The 20,115-nt window shown below is 46.6% G+C and overlaps 1 protein-coding gene and 1 pseudogene across 2 annotated transcripts in view; one reads left to right on the top strand and one right to left on the bottom strand.

Annotated features, from left to right (window-relative positions):
- Positions 1-20,115, bottom strand: part of MYO5B (myosin VB) — a 320,122-nt gene that overhangs the window by 295,521 nt on the left and 4,486 nt on the right. The gene's annotated exons all lie outside the window — the stretch shown is intronic.
- On the top strand, positions 15,961-16,892 carry LOC136383258 (type III endosome membrane protein TEMP pseudogene; annotated as a pseudogene).

Below are 20,115 nucleotides of genomic sequence, written 5' to 3'. Positions count from 1 at the left end.
CATCTACACAAACACCTGCACACAAATGTTTATAGCAGCTTTGCTCATAACAGCTGGAAACAACCCAAATGTCCTTCAGCGGGTAAACCAACTGTGGTACACCTATACCATATAATAATCAGCAACAAAAAAGAATGAATTCTTGCCTTGTCTGTGGTGGCACAGTGGATAGAGCCTCGACCTGGAGTGCTGAGGTCGCCGGTTCAAAACCCCGGGCTTGCCCAGTCACAGCCCATATGAGAAGCAGTCACTGGATAGCTAACGTGAAGCAACTACGAATTTGTTTCTCTCTCCTTCTCTCTCTCAAATCAATAAATAAAATCTATTTTAAAAATGAATTATCAATACATGCAACAACCTAAATAAATCTCCAGAGAGTTTTGTTGAGGAAAAAAAAAAGCCAATTCCCAAAGTTTACATACTATGTGATTGCACATACACAACATTCTGACAAGATTTCAGAAATGGAAAACTGATTTACTGGTTGTCAGAGCTTAAAGAGGAGATGGAGGCAGGTGGAGGCAGGTGGAGGCAGGTGTGGCCATAAAAGAAATAGGAGGGATCCTGTGCTGTTGTTCTGTGCCGTGACTGTACCAACGTCAATGACCTAGTTGTGCTATTGTACTGTAGCTTTGCAAGATGTTGCCATTGGGGGAAATTTAGTAAAGGTTACATAGGATCACTGTGTTATTTGGCACAACTATATGCGAATCCCAAAGAGCTAAATTCCTTTTAAGCCACGAGGCCCGAACTAGCAGGTGGCCTGGAGGAAGGCATGGTGAGGCCCAAGCAGAGCCCTGGAACCAGGGCCCAACACAGGTGGGAGGTGCCTCTGGCCAGGTCGAGAGACTGGCCCCACACAGAGGGTTGAGGCTGGGGGAGCCAGGCTCTTAGAGAAAGGGAGTACAGGTATGGAAAAGTGAGGTTCGCCTGAATTAGAAGGTTTTGGTATAAACTTGTATTTCATTATACTAAAAACTATATCCTGACCTGTGGTGGCGCAGTGGATAAAGTGTTGACCTGGAACACTAAGGTCACTTGTTTGAAACCCAGGGCTTGTCTGGTCAAGGCCCAAAAGACCAATAGCAGGTCCATCTCCATCAAAAACCCAGTGAGCTGCCATGCGGTGGAGGGGGAGTGGGTAGGAATGGATGAGAGGCAGGACTCTGATGGCTGGGTTATGAAAGAGGGACAGGCGACATCTCCAGAGGCACGTCCCCGGAACACAGCAGCGCTTGCTTCAGAGGCAGGAGAAGTTACTAGGCTTTCAGATGCTTGCTTTTCAATTGGATCACCATTTACAACACTGTCTCTGTGAGAAAGATCCTAAATGCTAGACGATATGGGCTGGACATTTGTGCCTCTCCAAATGCCTATGTTGAAATCCTACCCTCCCCCAAAGTGATGAGTGCAGGAAGTGGGGCCTCTGGGAGGTCATTAAGGCATGAGGGTGAAGCCCTCGTGAATGGGGTTAGTGCCTTATAAAAGGAACCCGGAGAGCTCTCACCACGTGAGGACACTGGGAGCAGACAGCTGTCTACGGCCTGGGAGAGGGCCCTCACCAGAACCTGGCCACACTGCCACCTCCATCTCGGATGAAGAACTGTGAGAGACCCCTGGTGGGAATAAATCACCCAGTCCCTATTAGTTTGTTAAAGCAGACTGACCGGACTAAGATACTACACTTAAAGAAACTTTTAGAATACAGCCTGTCAATAAACTGGGGACTTAGGCTATTTCATGCATAATTCAACTTTGTTTCTTACGCGTCAATTTATATTTTATTTTTCTCATCATGACTTACTGTTATTGTCATGACATCTCACGTTGGGTGGAACGGCATCTCAAGCAGGAAGCTCTGACCTAGTCCTCGACTTCCAGTTTTGTCCCTGTTCAGCCTCTTGCCGCCCTCCCAAGCTTAGCGAGTTCTCGAACAATCCTCTGGGTATGTGCCATCCTAGCTCAGTCAGGGCGTGGGACCTTGGCTTCCTCCATGCCATGAACAGTGTATCCACCTCTCAGCACACTCCCCCCTCACCAGCAGAACTCAGAGTGGCTACAAAATAGCTAGTGCATCGTCAGCAGCCTTAACAGAAACAGTTTCCTTCAGACCATTATTTTCATGTCATTCTCACTCCCCACAGTCCTTAGGTAAGTCCAGTTGCTTCCAGTAAACACATGAGAAAGGAAAGTTGAGAGAGATGAAGCCTCGTGCCCAGGTTTTCACGGCAAGGAAATGGCATAAATGGAAGACTTCTGAGCCGTAACCCCCACTCCAGTGTTCCTTTGCCTAAATCACATGGCATTCCTTGAATAGCACTGTCAGTTTACAATATTTTCTTCCTTGCTTTCTTAAGATTGGGAGATTATATTATAAACGGCTAGAACGCAGGGTCAGAAAACAGCTTCGGGAGGAAATGCATGCATCGTACCTATCCTTAGAAGAAGGATATGCAGCATTCTCCGTCTCTCTCTGCTTGTTCACATTTGTTTCAGAACTGAAGAGTTGCAAAATTGCTCACCACTGTTGCCAGCTGTTGCTCAGCACTGTGGTGAGCCACACCTGCCCCTAGACTCTCCTTCAGCTAGCATCTCCTCAGCTAGGATTCTCCGGGCCCTTGAAAAAAAAATACTGCAGAGAAATATTAGAATCTCAAATGCTTGGCTGACAGTCCTCATGAAGCCCTGCTCTCCAAATCAGCAAGGACCAAGTGCCTGTTACATAAGGTACAGTTCTCAGCCCTGAGCTTGGTCTCCGCTCTCACGGATAAGCTGAGAAGATAAGGCAAATATGCAAAAAGTTAAGCAATCACCCAAGAAATAAGTAACAGTGCAGACCAAGGACAGAGCAAAGGCCTAAGAGGAAGATATGAGAAAATGCCAAGACCAAGAAGTGAATGGCCATTATTTACAGTAACTGCTTCAGCATACGGAGAACAGACTTCCTTCAGCTCAGGCAGGGAGGGTCTACAGGAAAAGCTCGAGTCTGACCTTGATCTTGAGAGACAGAATGACTGCAGAAACGGAGAGGGAGAGAGTATTCCAGGTACATACAGCATGAAAGCAGACAAGCTCAAAAGATACGTTCGGAAGATGAGTCGACTGCTTCTGCGGTGGGAAGATCAATCACACAGGGCAATAATCGACTGGGAATCTATCAGTCATGAGGCTCTGGCCACCAGGCGTCAAACTGGCTTAAACTTCTCTGTCATGTGACATGAAATCCAGAGTTCTGGTGAGTTCATGGCAGCCTGAGGTGCTTGGCTTCCCAGGGGAGAGGTTTTGTCAGAATCAAACTTCTGCCATGACGTCAGAACAGGGGTGTGGGCGATCCTGGACGGGGCCCTGACCCCCACCAACGATTTACACCTGGTGAGTGCTGACTGCTGCCCACAGATCCCACCCTTAAAACAAACCTTAGAGAGAGGATTACGGGAGGAAAGCCAGACGAGGCTCCCTGCCTAACAGCCAAATCCAAGATGGGATTTGGATATACATACAGCAATAGTTCTTCTTACTGGTGCCTCTTTAAAAGGCAAATAGTTCTTAAAGGGAATCTAGCCAGTATGCAGAATCAACAAAGACCTTCATTTTAATGACCACTGGTGGCCTGTGTTCATTAAAGCAAAACTGTGCCAGGTCATTCCTTAGCACGTAAGGGTGTGAGTGAATGAATGAACGCAAAGAGATCAGCCTGACCATTTCATCGCTTCTCGGGCGGCCCAGAAGAGAAAGCACACTCATGCCCAGGCCTGGGATAGTAAGTCCCAATAAATTCCCAATACAGAGTAAGACGCAGTGAGGTCCTACCATAGAGAGCTCTGGCAGAATCTGACCGACACCTCGCAGGTCTGACCTAGCCATGGAGTGGAGAACAGGCTGGAGGGACGAGGGAAGAGCCGATTAGGAGACAGTGGGGGGCTGGATGGGTCAGAGTGGCGAGCGGGCAAGTGAGGACAGGGTCCTGGCTGGAAGTCCAGGCAGACAGACTGGACATGGAGGGGACACGCCTGGATCGGCAGCATAGGGAGGATTAACTGGATCTAGCCCCCTACTGAATGGGGAGACCTGAGGCGAAGCAGGAATAGCAATAAACACGTTTGCTTCTAAGCAAGTTTCATTGCGAGGTCGCAGCTTTGGGAAATGCACTCACTTTCTGACTGAACCACAGTGAGTCAGGGAAGAAATGTAGAAGAGGCAGCACTGTTATTTGGGGGAGGGTACCAAATCACTTTATTGAAGGCATGGTACAAATGAAAGGACGTAAGTGGATGATTTGGTACAAGCTTTAGAAAAGGTAAAGGTAACTCCAACATGCATGTTCTGCTTTGGGGACCAAGGAAGTCACCCCCATGGCGACAGGAAGCCAGCCTAAGGCTTAAGCTCTCTCCTCTGTCCCTCGGGCTGTGCTTGTCAAAGAGATACACTGCCATGACAGTTTCAGGGGCCCCCAACCTGCACACGCTTTGCAATTCCCATTCTTAGAATGTATTCAAGTGAGTTGGAAGCCTACTCCTCTAAGAGAAACAAAAGCAATGAGTCAATTTTTAACTATTTCATCCGCATTACCAGGTGGGGGGAGGCTCTCAGTCCCTACTGTGCATCAGTTCCTGGAGAACTTTTTCCCCCACTGACACTGAGAGAGAGGAAAAGAGAGAGAAGCGTCAACTGGTTCTACTTAGTTGTGCACCCACTGATTGCTTCTCTTACGTGCCCTGACCAGGGTTCAAACTGGCGACCTCAGGGGTCAAGCGAGCACCCTTGGATCTCCAGGACAACACTCTATCCATTGCGCCACCGGCCAGGGTTATGAATCAATTTCTTTAGGTTTACTTAAATAAGCAGAAGCTCTAAAACAAAATGATTTACTCCTTCCTTCTTTTACTGTTTACTTAAATTTATTCCTTTTCACCTCAATTTTATATCTGTATTTTCCCAACAGTCATTTCTTGCCACATTTCAGGTGGGCAAGAAGTTTCAAAGTCACAGGGGTCAAATTCCCATTCTAAAGGCACCCTTGCTGGGTGTGCCCAGCCTGTCCAGACACCCGCGGAGCTGAAGCCCTCACTTCAGCATGAGGGTAGCCCAGTCCACCACTCGGGGCTCTGACCGGCCAGGTGCTCCTCCACACCAAGCTACATCTACCTCCTGCCATACAGACCCACTGTCAGATCACTCGAGCTTTGGAAGAACTCAGAAGGGAGAGATGAATTCCACGGGACAGTCCTGCAGTATTTCAGGACGGTATCTCCTTGCCTCTGGACTGGAAGTCCTGGGTCCCAGCGCCGTTCCTCAGATGCTGTAGTTCCCAGGTGTTTCCTGCTTTTGGCATCTACCTCCGGATGAGCTCCATTTACTGAGATCCCCATAACTGTGTCATTAACATCAGAACATAGTTGAGTGAGTCACATCTTGGGAGAGGTGGGGGTTCAATTCTAAAGTCAGTAATAAAGCAGAAGTCATGCCCTACTGAAATCCTCGAGAACCCCTTCTGTTGTCCATCCTCAGAGTGAGATGCTCTCACCTCCGGAGGCTCCGAACTGCCCAAGGACACAGGTTCCCTCCCTCCCGCTCACCCATACCGCGGGGCATAACCTCTAAGCAGTGAAAATGATTTTCTTGGTTTTTGGTTGGCTGGTTTCTTGGGGGCTGCTTGCTTTTGCCTACTACATAGAGCTTCATTCCTGACATTTAAATGCATCCATGAGCCAGTAGTAAGGTTCACTGTTACTCAGGTCTCTTCAAAGGACATCTGTATTCTTTGGGTCAAATTCAATATCCCCTCCACAGCTGATCCTTAATCCAGGCCAATACTTCATTATGGCCAAACAAAGAACCAGTACTGGGTACAGTTTACCCAAGGAACTCTGTAAAACTTATATTTTGAAGTCTCACTTTTGCAAATCATTGTCTTGATAAGAAAAAAAGAAGGTCATAAGGAGGTTAATGTGATAGCAATCTTACTATAGAACATAAAATCAATATCACTATCCTTTCGTAAAGGCTGAAATGATTTAAGCAACTACTTTTTTTCCGTCTAGAAGACAACCACACACATGATCATCATTTACCATCTTAGGTGAAAAAAACATTGACACAGGTTTCTTGCCTGTGTATTTCTGGTTACATGCGAAGTCACCTAAGTCACCACATTAGTGCACCTGCACCAGACAAACCATAGTTAATATATTCATTTAGGATTTTAAAAATGCTACTTTGTAAGACAGATTATGAACATTGAGCTTTGAAAGAACCTCATACTGACACCCGTGTTTAAAACAATGTCAAAACAGTAAAACTAAAACAATTATGTAAATCAAAAGCACCCTAATTTTATGGAAATGAGGCCATTTAAAAAAGAAAGTTGCCTGACCTGTGATGGCACAGTGGATAAAGCGTCGACCTGGAATGCTGAGGTTGCCGGTTCAATACCCTGGACTTGCCTGGTCAAGGCACATATGGGAGTTGATGCTTCCTGCTCCTCCCCCCTTCTCTCTCTCTCCCTTCTCTCTCTTTCTCTCTCCCCTCTCTCTCTTTCTCTCTCCCCTCTAAAATGAATAAATAAAATCTTTTAAAAAAGCAAAAAAGTGCTGTTTTCAGTAAAATTAAAAAAAGAAAAGTTGAGGGTAATTGGACTTTGTTCTCAAGAAGAAGCTGCCACCGAAGACAACATGGTTGAGATGAAAGGAGGCAGCTCTGCCCAAAAAGATTCACACAAATACTCTTCACACCTCAGATAATATTGTATTTTTATGAAGAGCTCATTTTTTAAAAGAAGGGCATAGTAAATAAACTCTTATAACCACTCGTAAATGTTTTGTTTGGATTTTTATGTGCTCCCATCTTTGCCTTCCTGCCCAAATGGCATGATGTTTTCAGGGAATCACCTTTTGATATCACTATTTGACGTTTTCTCCAACCTGAATGGCTACGCCAACAAAGCTGTGCCCCATCCAATCGGGTGGCTGCCCCTATGCCCCACCCTCCCGCCCCCAGGGCTGGAGAAGGAACAGTAGTTTTCCAGGTGAGCCCTTGTGGAAGGCTGGGGGAGGGAACCATCGGAAGCCCCCCGGTGCTGTAACTCTGACCTCTGCCACAACCCACTGAAATGCAGTACTAGACAGGGACTTGCCCTTCTCCACAGAAAGACATGAAAGAGCATGTTGAGGGACAGACAGGAGTGAAGGTGAGACTTCCTCCAAATACCAGCTTGAAAGCCACTGTGACAGCCAGGGAACCTCACCAGCTTCCCACTCAGGGGGCCACACCCCACCATGCTTGCCATCTGGGGGAATGGCACCTACCACACTGAACAGAACTGGGAGCCCCTTAGCAAAGCCTACATCATAGCACCTTGTATGCCCAGCGTTGTGGCTGACACCAAGAAGATTCTCAGTTATATGTGTCTGCTGCGTGCACTGCCCAACCCACTGAGACCAAGGGTGGGAGACACTTCAGCTGTGAGGGAGGGCAGTCCTGGCTCCTCACACAATCAGCCGAAGATGGAATTCTCAGTGAACAGACGAGAGCTCCAGCCTCACCGTAGAGTCCACAGCCCAAAATAACGGGAGGGAGAATCAGCGCTACTTCCCACTGGTGTACCTGTCGTAAAGCCTATCACTGAAAACCACCAAATTCTCCCGTCCCACCTTAGTGAACTAGCTCCCAGACTCCGCACTTTTCACCACGGCGAATAAGGATACAAAAAATTACGATTTCTTAAGGAGTCCACCTTGCACAGTAACTTAACAGAAAAAAACCTGAGATGTATACACAGTTCTCTGCAGGGAAGGGTGCCACTGACCCCCTGGAAAAGCACCAGAAGCATGAGGTGGGATTTTAAATTCCAGCATTAAAGCCAAGAGTTGAGTAATTAAATGGGATCAACTGCAAAACAGTTTTAGCCTAACTAATCATTTAGCTGGCACTTAGCTGCATTATGTTAGATATAGGTTGCTGGTGTTATTTACAGCTCCGGACATGTCATTACTCTTTGGCCAGCACCTGGGGAGTTTCTGATTTCTGAGACGGTTCACATTGCGATGTGAGCGCAGTTCTGACTGATACCCTCAGCACTGGTCCCATTCAGTGCGAACTAACTCTCTCCATGGCTGAGTGTTATATAACCCCAGTGGCTCGCTGAGTGGGGTTTGGTTTCACATGCCAGCAGACTGCAGGGATATTAACAGTGGGCGATCCCTAGAGCCTTTATTAAGGATGGATTAAAGAAGGTTAAGGAATGCGGGCGGGGCGGAGGAAGTGGTGAAAGCAACTGGAGAAACCGGAGAGGATCTAGAACGCTGTCAGCAGAGGAGATGGACAAAACCCAGCAAGAAGACATTTTATGATTGGTCTGTTTAAAATAGCAGATATTAAGGCCCATATCCCAGCACTGTTCTTAGGGTGTGACGACAAGTTAGACTTGGAAACCATCACCAAAATCCAAGGCAGGAATCAATAACAGTCAAAAACCAGATTAGAAACTCAGGCAGAAGGACGCAAGTACCATATACCACCAGGATCTAGCAAGAAATGAAGCCAGGCCCAGTACAAGTCTCCCAAATCGTACTCCACGGGGCTGAAACACAGCGTCTTTAATCTCACTGGCTCTCCAGATCACTCCGATGTGGGAAAGTGTGGTGGCTCTAGTGCCTGCATTCCACAGCCCCTGCCTAGGACAAAGCACGGTTCCCAGCGCCTGAGCCACCCGGGAAGTGCCCTGGAGCCAGGCGGCCCCAGCCACCTGCGGTTCCCAGCGACTGAGCCCCCGGGGAAGTGCCCTGGAGCCAGGCGGCCCCAGCCACCTGCGGTTCCCAGCGCCTGAGCCACCCGGGAAGTGCCCTGGAGCCAGGCGGCCCCAGCCACCTGGCCCAGATGTACCTGCCCAGAAGCATCCAGGCAAGAGGCTGCCCTCCACAAAAGCTTTCGAGCTTTTTCTCATCGGTGACACAGGAACAGTGATGGAGAGTGGAGCCGATCAAAACGAACTGGAGACTCAGAAAGGCTTGGTGAGAAGACAGGAAAAAGCGCGGAGCCAGGAGTAACCATCACGGCGACGGCATCGGCACGGAAGGAACTGCATCTCTGCTGTGGACAGGATAACCTGGTCCCTCCAGTCTTGGACGTCACAAGCATCCTTCTGGTCCCTTCATACCGCGCTGCCTGTTACACCAGGTTGTGGAGACCAGCCAAGCCTGGTTCCTGAGAGAGCATCCTTAGAATACAGCTCACATCTTAAAATGCCCTTGCAACCAAAATAGCCAAGTACACCAAATGCCAGCAAGGGCTAAAGACAGTCACCGGCACCCACTGGTGGTGTCAGAGTGGGGTGCTCTTCTCCACACAGTGGGGGCAGTCCCATCTCTGTAAGCTGTGGGACAGTTAGGTCTGATGCTCTAAGGATGGAGATCTGAGAAGAGAGGTGGTCCTCAAAGCCAGGACCTTAATACACTTCATGTTCCTTTCCTCCCCACCCCTCAAAAAGGAAACACACGTGCACCGCCCGAGAGCTTCTCCATCAGTGCTGGCGTTTCACTAGGTAGTAAGAGCCGACTCAAGCCCGGTCACCGCAGAGAGAAGAAGCTACGGCCGGTCAGCTGGTGAATCAGCGCCCAGAACACCTTCCCCGGCCCTTCAGGCTCCCCGCCACCACCACACCGCCCTTCCACGGGACTGCGGCTTCCCCAGGAACAAGACCTTCCCCTCCTAGCAACGGGACTAGCGGCAACAGCTGGTACAGTTCACAAGTTCACATTTTATCTCATCAGCAAGCCCGAGGGTTGTGGTAGCTCCTTACCCCTCCCCTACAGAGAAGGGAAGCCTAGAGGTTAAGAAGTTGATGAAGGTCACGTAGTTGATTAAAGGGGAAACAATACTGTATTTACAACCCAGGTCTAGCCAATCTAAAAATTATGCTTTTAACCTCCGCATTTCCCCCGCCCCCTTCCCCCGGGAGATTATTTTCAATTGTGGTATAATGCACATTATTTACCATCTTAATCAGTTTTAAATGTACTGTCCAGTGGTGTCAAGTGCATTCACATTGTTGTACCACCATCACTACCATCCATCTCCAGAACTTGTTCTCTTCCCAAACTGAAACTTTTTGTCCGTGAAACCACAGTTCCCTGCTCTCCCACAACACTCATTCCACTTCCCATCTCTGTGAACTTGACTCCTCTAGATATCACAGGTAAGTGGGATCACACACTATTTGTTCTTTGGTGACTGGTTTATTTCACTTAGTGTAATGTCCTCAAAGTTCATCCAGGCTGTAGCATGTGTCAAAATTTCCTTCTTTTTAAGGCTGAATAACATTCTATGGCGAAGGTAGACCACATCTTGCTTACCCTTTCATCCACGATGGATATTGGGTGGGGGCTTCTACACCTTCCTGCTACTGTGAATAATGCCGTGTCTCCCTCTGTTTCATCTTCTATTCAACAGCTAACATCACAGGGGAAAAGATCACACACAGAGCATCCTTCCACCTGTTCTCAAAAGAGCATTTTAGGCAGTTAGGTGGAATAAACTCTCCATTGATTGTTCAATCAAAAATTTATTAATACTATTACAATTGTCATAACATTGAGGCAATTATATACTCATGTATTAAAAAAATTATACCAACATACCCATATATTTAAGAAGGACTATAAATCAGTATAACTAAAAAAAAATTATGTGAGCTTTTAAGTTTTTAAGCCAACAGACCAGAATGGCTACATTCAAATGAGTATTTTCCTGACACCTTGAAAGCTCTCCACTGATTGATCAACCACTGAGCGCATTCACAGCCTGACTGTAACACCCCGAGGATGACAGACAGCAAGAGGACACACACAACTGGGATCCATACCTGGAAGTCATACTCACTCTATAACAGAAATGTGTCAGTGAATCCCTACCATGCTCAACCAGCTCTGTTCTTTGAATAGCTTTCCACTTTCCAGGACAGAAAGCCCACATCCCAGGCATCAAGTGATTGCCACCATACACCATCAGCTTTGAAGCTCTTTCTGAAAAGGTACTGATGGGCTTCAGAATCCTTACCCCTCCTTCCAGAGAGGCCATGCTGAAGGAAAAAGCATTCATTCTGATGGGTAGGGTTGAGCATGTCTATCATAAAATTAATCCCACTTTAAGGGCATTCTCATCATTTTGGTGCACACAGCTTGTTACATAATTACACACAGGTACACACATATGCTCAGTAAAATGACAATCAAAAAGAGCCAGCAGTTTAATAACAAAGAAACACTAGTTTCTGGCTGAGGAGATATTTTCCTTATTTTACAAATTAACATTAGCCCTCATTAGTGAGTGCAGGCAATTTGAGAATGTGATTAAATCTGATGAGATGAGATAAAGTAATTTATCTCTTTTTAATGTACTAATACTTCCTTAGTGCTTATTTATACAACAAATGAACCACTGGATTGGAAGAACTCAAGGTCAAAAGACCACCGTGAGGAGGTCCCTCCCTTGCTGCCTCATGCACAGGCTGCGCGCGCGCACACACACACACACACACACACACACACACACACACACACACACACCGGCGGGGGGAGGGGCCTGTGCATTTGTCGGCTGAGTGATTAATACAAAACAGGGTCTGAATCTTCAGATAAAACGATGAGGAGTGTCATTATTGTCCCTGTGGGAGAGAAGACAACTAAAACAGACTCGATTTTTCTTCCCAGATTCTTTATTGTCTTTTGAAAGCCACCTGCTTTGTTTGATCTCATAAGGACGGAGATCCACATTTGCCCCCACCTGGTCACGCAAATACCCGTGAGTCCAATGAGACGGTTGAGACAACCCTGTGAGTTAAGTGGAAAAACAATAAAGAGAGAGTATGCTTTTGATGTAAATGATAAAGGGGGTGCAGGGGTAGTGAAGGGTGACGAAAGGCAATTTGACCTTGGGGTGGTGGGCACACAATGTAATGTGTAGATCATGTATCACAGAAATCTACACTTGAAACCTATACCGTCTTTTAACCAGTGTCACCCCAATAAATTTTACAAATAAAGTTATTGTAAATGATAACCCTAGAAAGGGAAGTGCAAAAATTATATGTGTATACTCAAAATTATGTGTAAAATGAGGATCTTCAAAAAGAAGGCAGTTTCAGCAGCTTCCACATCCACAAATGTCACCTCGCTGCCATTCCACATTCAAACCTTGTGCTAAGCCTTTGGGCGCAGAAATAAGTAAATAATAAAAAAAACCATTTAATTATCTCCTGACAGGGGCTTCACATTCCATAGATTTAGGCAAGTGCCAGCGGGAACAGATGGGCCTTCCACTGGGTGCTCTAAGCCAAAAGCCGAGCCAGACCCACAGAAGAAGATAATGTTACAGGAGAAGTAGCTCCGTGATGGAAGAGGCCTTTCCTCAAAGGGCCACAGCCCGGCAGCGAGAGGAGCGCACAGGTGGGCTTCAAACCAATCAGTGGCATCGAGTTTCTCCAGTACGCAAAACTACCCTGCGCACCTGGAGTGACAGAGCAAAGATTCAGCCTGCATCTTCAATGAGAGCAAGCAGTTCTGCAAAGAGACAAGTTCAACCATCAGTTGCATGCACATAAAATGTAAAACGGAGAATCAGAAAATCTCAAAGCTTTTTAAGATTTGGTTTTGTAGCTCATCCTATTTTCAGCAGTGTCACCTTTTCTTTGGATATATAAGTAACTGATAAAGCACAGTAATAAAATGAATACGTGTGAACTCGCCGTGCAACCTAGCTGACCGCCACCAGCACTGTGCCCACTCCTGCCCCTCCCACCTCCTCTGGAAACTACTGTTCTAGTTCCCTTTTCCCCCACTCCCTGGTTTCCCCTCCCAGTTTTACCATATACAGTGTGTCCGTAAAGTCATGGTGCACTTTTGACTGGTCACAGAAAATCAACAAAAGACGATAGAAATGTGAAATCTGCACCAAATAAAAGGAAAACTCTCCCAGTTTCATACCTATTCAGTGCAGTTCGATGTGGGCTCATGCACAGATTTTTTAGGGCTCCTTAGGTAGCTATCCCGTATAGCCTCTACAGACTCATCACTGACTGATGGCCTACCAGATGGGGTTTCTCCACCAAACTGCCGGTTTCCTTCAACTGCTTATCCCAGGAGTAATGTTATTCCTATGTGGTGGCGCTTCGTTATAAACGTGCCGATATTCATGTTGCACTTTGGTCACGGACTCGAATTTAGCGAGCCACAGAACACACTGAACTTTCCTCTGTACCGTCCACATCTCGACTGGCATGGCCGTGGGCTGCTCCGCTGTATACACGGTGTTGTCATCATCTGCACATGCGCACATGCTGCCACATCATCCTACAGAAACTGGGAGGGTTTTCCTTTTATTTGGTGTCGATTTCACATTTCTATCATCTTTTGTTGCTTTCCTGTGACCGGTCAAAAGTGCACCATGACTTTACGGACACACTATATATAGCCTTATACAATACTCTTTCTTTTGCTGACCTCAGAAAATCATAGAAATAGTATGTGTGTGCCTCCAAAGAACTTTAAATGACACTGGCATCACATAAAGGCAGGTAATACGTTCTGAGCATGCATTGTATTATTGGTGGGACTGTGTCAGGGTCTGGACAGGCAATCAGCAAAAATAAGTTGACCCAGAGTCTAAAGTGAATGGCCAGGGCCCACCAAGTCGCTAGCGGAATACAGTACAATTTGCCAGTTCAAATATTTTACCTTTTCATCCTTCCCAAAGACACACAGTGTCCAGGTCACAGTACAAATGGAACTGGCATCCTATTGCCCGATATCTCTTTCTTGTAAAGTCTGGTCTCTAAGCCAGGGGACTTGAACTTCTTGGTGCTGAAGAGACTATGAATAAAGTCTATGAATTCTCTACAGAGGCATTACAGAGCTTTCTTGTTACTTTTAGGACGTCATGTCTCAATGGATTTGAGTTTTATAATGGCAAATGCTCTCTGGGGGAAATCAGTAACTTTCCATGGTGGGCTCCTTCAGCCCAGGAGAGAAAAGCCCACTGGGCCCATGTCACTACCAGAATGGCTCAAAGAAGGGCAATAATTTATAAGTCAGTGAATAAATGTCAAGAGGAACATTATGAGCCATTAAATTGGCACTCAGATATATAAGCCTGACCATTGCCACAGCAAATTAGCAAATGATTACCAGTGCACATCCACGCCAGGGCTCAGACAACTTGAGGGGCTTCTGATATCCAACCTAAGATGCCCTGCTTGGAGGACAGCCTGCTGACAACCTGAGCGAGGACAGGGAGCTCATTCTCCATCAGACACATACCCAACCAATGGGTGGTGAGTGGGGCGCAAATAAAGGTGAAGACCTCTGACTAAATTGGCAGATGGGCAAGGGCTTCCAGGAGTATCATGCCTGGGTCCCCGCTAATAGCTTAGAAAAGAACAAAATGCCCATTAGACATCAAGCATGGTAGGACAGAGAATGCTCTGACTGTGGGGATTTTAATTGGTTCTGGAGAGGGAGAAAGGGAGAAGGAAACATCCATTTGTTGTTCCACCCATTTATGCTTTCATTGGTTGATTCTTGTATGTGCCCTGACTGAGGATCAAACCTGCGACCTTGGCACGTCGGGACAATGCTTTAACTAACTAAGCTACCCGGCCAGGGCTCGATGTGGGGTTTTAAGGAGAAGATGGAGTCAAGCAAATGCCTGGAAAGCAGACTCTTCTGCCCTAGAGTGAAAGGATGGTTAAATTTACAATCAGAAAGAACCGTACACTGCTCGAGTTTCAAGTACATACATATCTTTTGTTACAAATAGCCCTTTTCGAAGATGTGAACCTCTCTGGGGCTACATGGCCTAAGGAAAGCCCAAAACAAGGTTTCTGTCTACATTTCGGACACATTTTAAGAAGCAGCAGGACCCCACGGGGCTGAGTGTGGTGGTGGGCCTCTTCTACACACAAAAGATATTCTGCACCCATGACAACAGGACAGGACCTCGTGGAAGAAGCAGAGCGGTGAGGTCAGCCAGGCCCTCATCCAGCCAGCCAGAGGGAGGTCCTACTCTACTAGCTGTGAAGATCGTGGCTTTGAGCAAGTCACACAGGCTGAGGTCTCGCATTTGCCAAGGGGAATGCCAGCAGTGCCCACATCCTAGGGACTTGCAGTCTAATTGTAGAGCTCAGACAGGTGCGAGCTCTAGACTAAGGAAAAGGAAAATACATGCCAAGGTGCCTTATTTAAAAATATATTCATGCCTGACCAGGTGGTGGTGCAGTGGATAGAGCGTCGGACTGGGACGCGGAAGACCCAGGTTTGAGACCCCGAGGTTGCCAGCTTGAGCGCAGGCCCATCTGGTCTGAGCAAAGGCTTACCAGCCTGGACCCAAGGTTGCTGGCTTGAGCAAGGGGTTACTCGGTCTGCTGAAGGCCTGCGGTCAAGGCACATATGAGAAAGCAATCAATGAACAACTAAGATGTCGCAATATGCAACAAAAAACTAATGATTGATGCTTCTCATCTCTCCGTTCCTGTCTATCCCTCTCTCTGACTCTCTGTCTCTGTCAAAATAAATAAATAAATAAATAAATAAATAAATAAAATACATTTGTGTATTTTTCCTGAATATTCTGGTTTCTATGACCTGCCTATCTCTAATATAATCATTTGATAAAAATAAAAAAAAACTTAGCTATAAATATCTTAATACAGTAAATACAAAAAAACTACAAATGAAAACCCAAGCACATGAAAAGATGTTCAATCATTCAAGGAAAATCAACTTTAAATCAGAAAATAAAACGGTCAGTGTAAGTTTAAAGACAGGAACAGCGACTGTTACCAGCAAGGGCTGCGGACACAGGCCGGTTCTTTCCTGCAGGCCAGCGCCATGCTGATGAAGACTGTCAACGCCTTCATCCAACAACCCACCTTCAGGAACTTCTCCCCAGGGAATAATTAGAAGAGGCTGCCAAGACTGCCGCATTTTTCACAACATCAAAATATTGGAAGCAGGCAGTTCTGGCCCGCCCACTGTCTGCCCGCCCGGGCAGGAAGCTTCCTCCCGGACTGTGCGCAGTTTTTTACAGGATCTGTGCCCCAGGGCTGCCTGGCACCTGGGGATCTCCTTGGAGCCAGGGCTCTTCTGGCCAAGGCCAAGGCTCACGGGTGCCTTCCAGCCACTCCATGAGCGACACGAACCAAACCACTGTGGGGCCCTCGGAGCTCCCCACAACATCAGCCATGTCCCCTGGACCAGGCACCAGCGCCCGGGCATGGCCTGTGCTGGTGGGGGTTGTGCTAGGAGCTGTGGTCCTCTCTCTCCTCGTTGCACTCGCTGCCAAATGCCACCTCTGCCACAAATACCGCACCAGCTACCAGCACTGCCCGCTGCCCGAGTCAAGGAAGGAAATCTGTCAGGAGCTGGGTGAAGATGAAGATGATGATAGCTTCATTGAGGACAATTACATTCAACCTGGCAGGCTGGGGACAGAGGGTAGCAGGAATCCCTTCTCCCTCTGAGCCCCGACCTTTGAACATCCTCTGCCCCTGAAGCCTGACAGACAGCTCAAGGATTGCAAATACTATGTGGGAGCCATGAACTGCAGGGATGGAGGTGGATAGGGTTTAAGGGCTGAGCAAGGGGTGGAGCAATTCTTGCTTCCCTGACACTAACCACCAACGTGGCAAGTACCCTCTCTTGCTCAATAACCCTCAATGGCTCCCTGCTAGTCTCAGGATAGAGCTTACGAAGGGCCTGACTATGGAAATAAGGCCTCTGTCAGCCTCTTGGTTTCCTTTCTGGCCTTTCCCTACCATTCTCACTACTTACCTAATTACTATTATCTACCAGATGATAACATTTTAGCAGATGAAAATCAGTGTGCCAAGTTTCTTATTGAAGTTTGTTCCTATCAATAAAGTGGGTAATCTAAATAGTTATAATATATTCTGTTTTACACAGGTATTAATAAATCTATTTTCATTTCAAATAAAAAAAATTGGAACCAATTAAATGTTCATTAAAATGAGAACAGTTAAAAATATTATGGTGCATGGTATGCGGCCATTAAAATGGTAAAATAACCTGTGTCCTATAGGGGAAAAAAAGCAGTATTACTAGAGTAATAATATGCCATGATCCCATTTATTTTTAAATACATGTTGTATCATGCGTAAGCCTAAAACAGTTCCGCCCAACATGAATATGGCAAACCACATATGAAATTTTAAATATTCTAGTAGCCAGGTTAAAAAAATAGGTGAATTGAATTGAAATATTAATATTTTAGCCCAATACACCAAAAATACCATTTCAATACTTACTCAGTATAAGAAAGTATGACTGAGGTATTTTATATTTGTGTTTGCACTACGTCTTGGGAGTTGGGTATTGTACACGTGCGGCTCACCCATTGGGGCCAGCCTCATGTCAAGTGCTCACAGCCACATGTGACCACCCTAGTGGACAGTGCAGGTCTAGTGACCACGCCTAAGAGGTGAACAGTAGCTCTTTCCGGGACGGGGATTACCAAGTCTTTGCCTTTCCTGCATTGTATGAATTATTTCAATAATCGTTCGTATTAACAGAAAAACAGGGCACATTGTGAAAATGCTTTTTAGTTTTCCTTTAAAGCTATAACAGGAGAGAGCAAGCACAGCTCAAATTTAAAACTTCTTTCAAACTGCTCTTGCTCCTTCTCCAGCAGGTGTGGGGGACTGGGAACGTTTTCCCCCCATGCCTGGGTCGTCTACTACTTGAGTAGTGATGTACTTGTAGCATTCCTCCCTCTCTCCCCAAGTCCCCCGTGACCAGTGCTCTGCAGGACGGCAGGGGAGGGCGAGGAGAAAAGGCCAGCACCCGGCACAGGGACTGAAGAGCAAACAAGCTGAGCACGGACAGTGAGCCAGACTGTGCCGCACAGACACTGTAAGCCTACCAGACCCCGGTCCTCCAAGAACCCTGTGATGCAGACAAAGAAGTCAAGGCTCCGAAAGTGTTTGCTCCAAGCGGTCGGCGCTGAGAGTGCTTGACCACAATCCCCGGGACAGTCCGCACCAAGACCATGACCACAGCGGCCTGGACTGCCCATCCCCCGGTCCTGATCCGATCTTCATTAAACTCATGCTGTAAGACAGTTGCATTTCTTCATTAGAGAAAAGCAAATGCTGGGCTTCTTTTATTTGTAAGAAACCCAGATGCTGGCACTTCTCCTTTCAGCTCAATCTTACAGCTTCAAGTATAAATATTTTTACTTAGACCATTCTCTCACCCCAAACTCAACATGGTGAAAACAAGCATTATCCTTGCCCCCACCCCAACATGTTTTTCTGTCCACCCTGAAGCTGGAAACTTTGAGGTCATATTTGACTCTTCCCCTTCCCTTGCTCACATAAACATCTGTTGAGTTCTAGGCTCAATACAATCTAAGTGACTATGAAAAGAATAAGCATACTGAGCACTCAGATCTTAATTTCTAAATATCATTCTTCAACTAAACAAAAAAATGACAGGCCCTGGCTGGTTGTGTCAGTGGTAGAGCATCAGCCTGGCGTGTGGATGTCCCAGGTTCGATTCCCAGCCAGAACACACAGGAGAGGCACCCATCTGCTTCTCCACCCCTCCCCCTCTCCTTCCTCTCTGTCTCTCTCTTCCCCTCCCACAACCAAGGCTTCACTGGAGCAAAGTTGGCCTGGGCACTGAGAATGGCTCCATGGCCTCCACCTCAGGCGCTAGAATGCCTCTGGTTGCAACGGAGCAACGCCCCAATGGGTAGAGCATCGCCCCCTGGTGGGCATGCCTGGTGGATCCCAGTCAGGAGAATGCAGGAGTCTGTCTCTGCCTCCCTGCTTCTCACTTCAGAAAAATACAAAAAAAAAAGGGGGGCAGAGATCTCTCCTTAACCAAGGGATCAAAGTGACACCATCAGTATTGAGACATTATAATTTATCTACTAAAATAGTGTACTGAGAAATATATCACTTGTGATGTGTTCTTGCCAAAAATTCATAACCTCCATTGAATCATGAGAAAACATTAGGCAAACCCAACCAAATTGAGGATCATAACTGACCAATCCTCTTAAAGGGCCACGGACAAGAAAACCTGAGGAACCGTCACCCGCTGGAGGGGACTAGGGCATTATGGTGCTAAATGCCATGTGGAATCCTAGATGGAGTCCTGGCCCCAGAAAAGCCATGAGGGGGAAACTGGTGAAATTCCAGTAAGACCTGTAGGTAAGTTAATATTAGTGCAGGAATGCTAATTTCCTGGTTTCAATAATTGTAGTATGCTTATGTGAGGTATTAGCATCAAGGGAATCTGAAGAAAACAAAAAACAAAAATTCTGCTATTTCTGAAATTTTTCTGTAAGTCTAAAACTATTTTATAATAGTTTTAAAATATTACTGGGGTTACTACCCTCCCCGCATATGTCTAGCGCCTCCCTGCCACCAGGCCCAACCTCATTTCTCCTGTCGTCTCCTGACTGTGACTTCCCACTGCCCACATGTACTCCAACCCCACTCACTCCTCAAGGCCCATTCACATCCCACTGCTGCTAAAGGCAGGCTCCCCACGACTGCAGCCCCCTGCCCAACGCCCCCCCAAAATGCCTGTAACTGTGAGTAGGATCCCTCCTCACACGTGGGTCATGCTGTATTGTTAGTTAACTTTGTGTATTTAGGTTTTGCTGCCCAATGACAACGCAAAGTGTGTGTGTGTGTGTGTGTGTGCGCGCGCGCGCGCTAACAAGTACATCCAAGCACATGGTCTACTCACTTTAACGGAGACTGCTTTTTAATGTGGTTTCAGGGAACCTACCAAATTAAAACACAGAGGTCAACCACGATCTCAAACTCATACGGGCTCACCTTGACAGTTCTGTATGTATTGTGATAAGGACACTATCACTTAGGCAAGACACTACCCGGACTTCTATATCGTAAGCAGTATAGTTTGTAGCTAAGCCTTACCACAGAGTGATATCATATATTTTTTAACTTTGCCAGAATTTAGAATGTGTAGTTAGTTTCCACTTAGTCACTTTGCCCGCTGACAGAAAGAGACAGAAAGAGAATGCCGTCTCTGTTAAGCAAAATTAAGTGCAATAATACAGACTCCAACC

This window comes from Saccopteryx leptura, chromosome 11, assembly GCF_036850995.1.
Source record: "Saccopteryx leptura isolate mSacLep1 chromosome 11, mSacLep1_pri_phased_curated, whole genome shotgun sequence".
NCBI classification, from domain to species: Eukaryota; Metazoa; Chordata; class Mammalia; order Chiroptera; family Emballonuridae; genus Saccopteryx; species Saccopteryx leptura.
The sequence above is the reverse complement of the archived record's forward strand: the minus strand, read 5'-3'. Positions and strand labels throughout refer to the sequence as shown.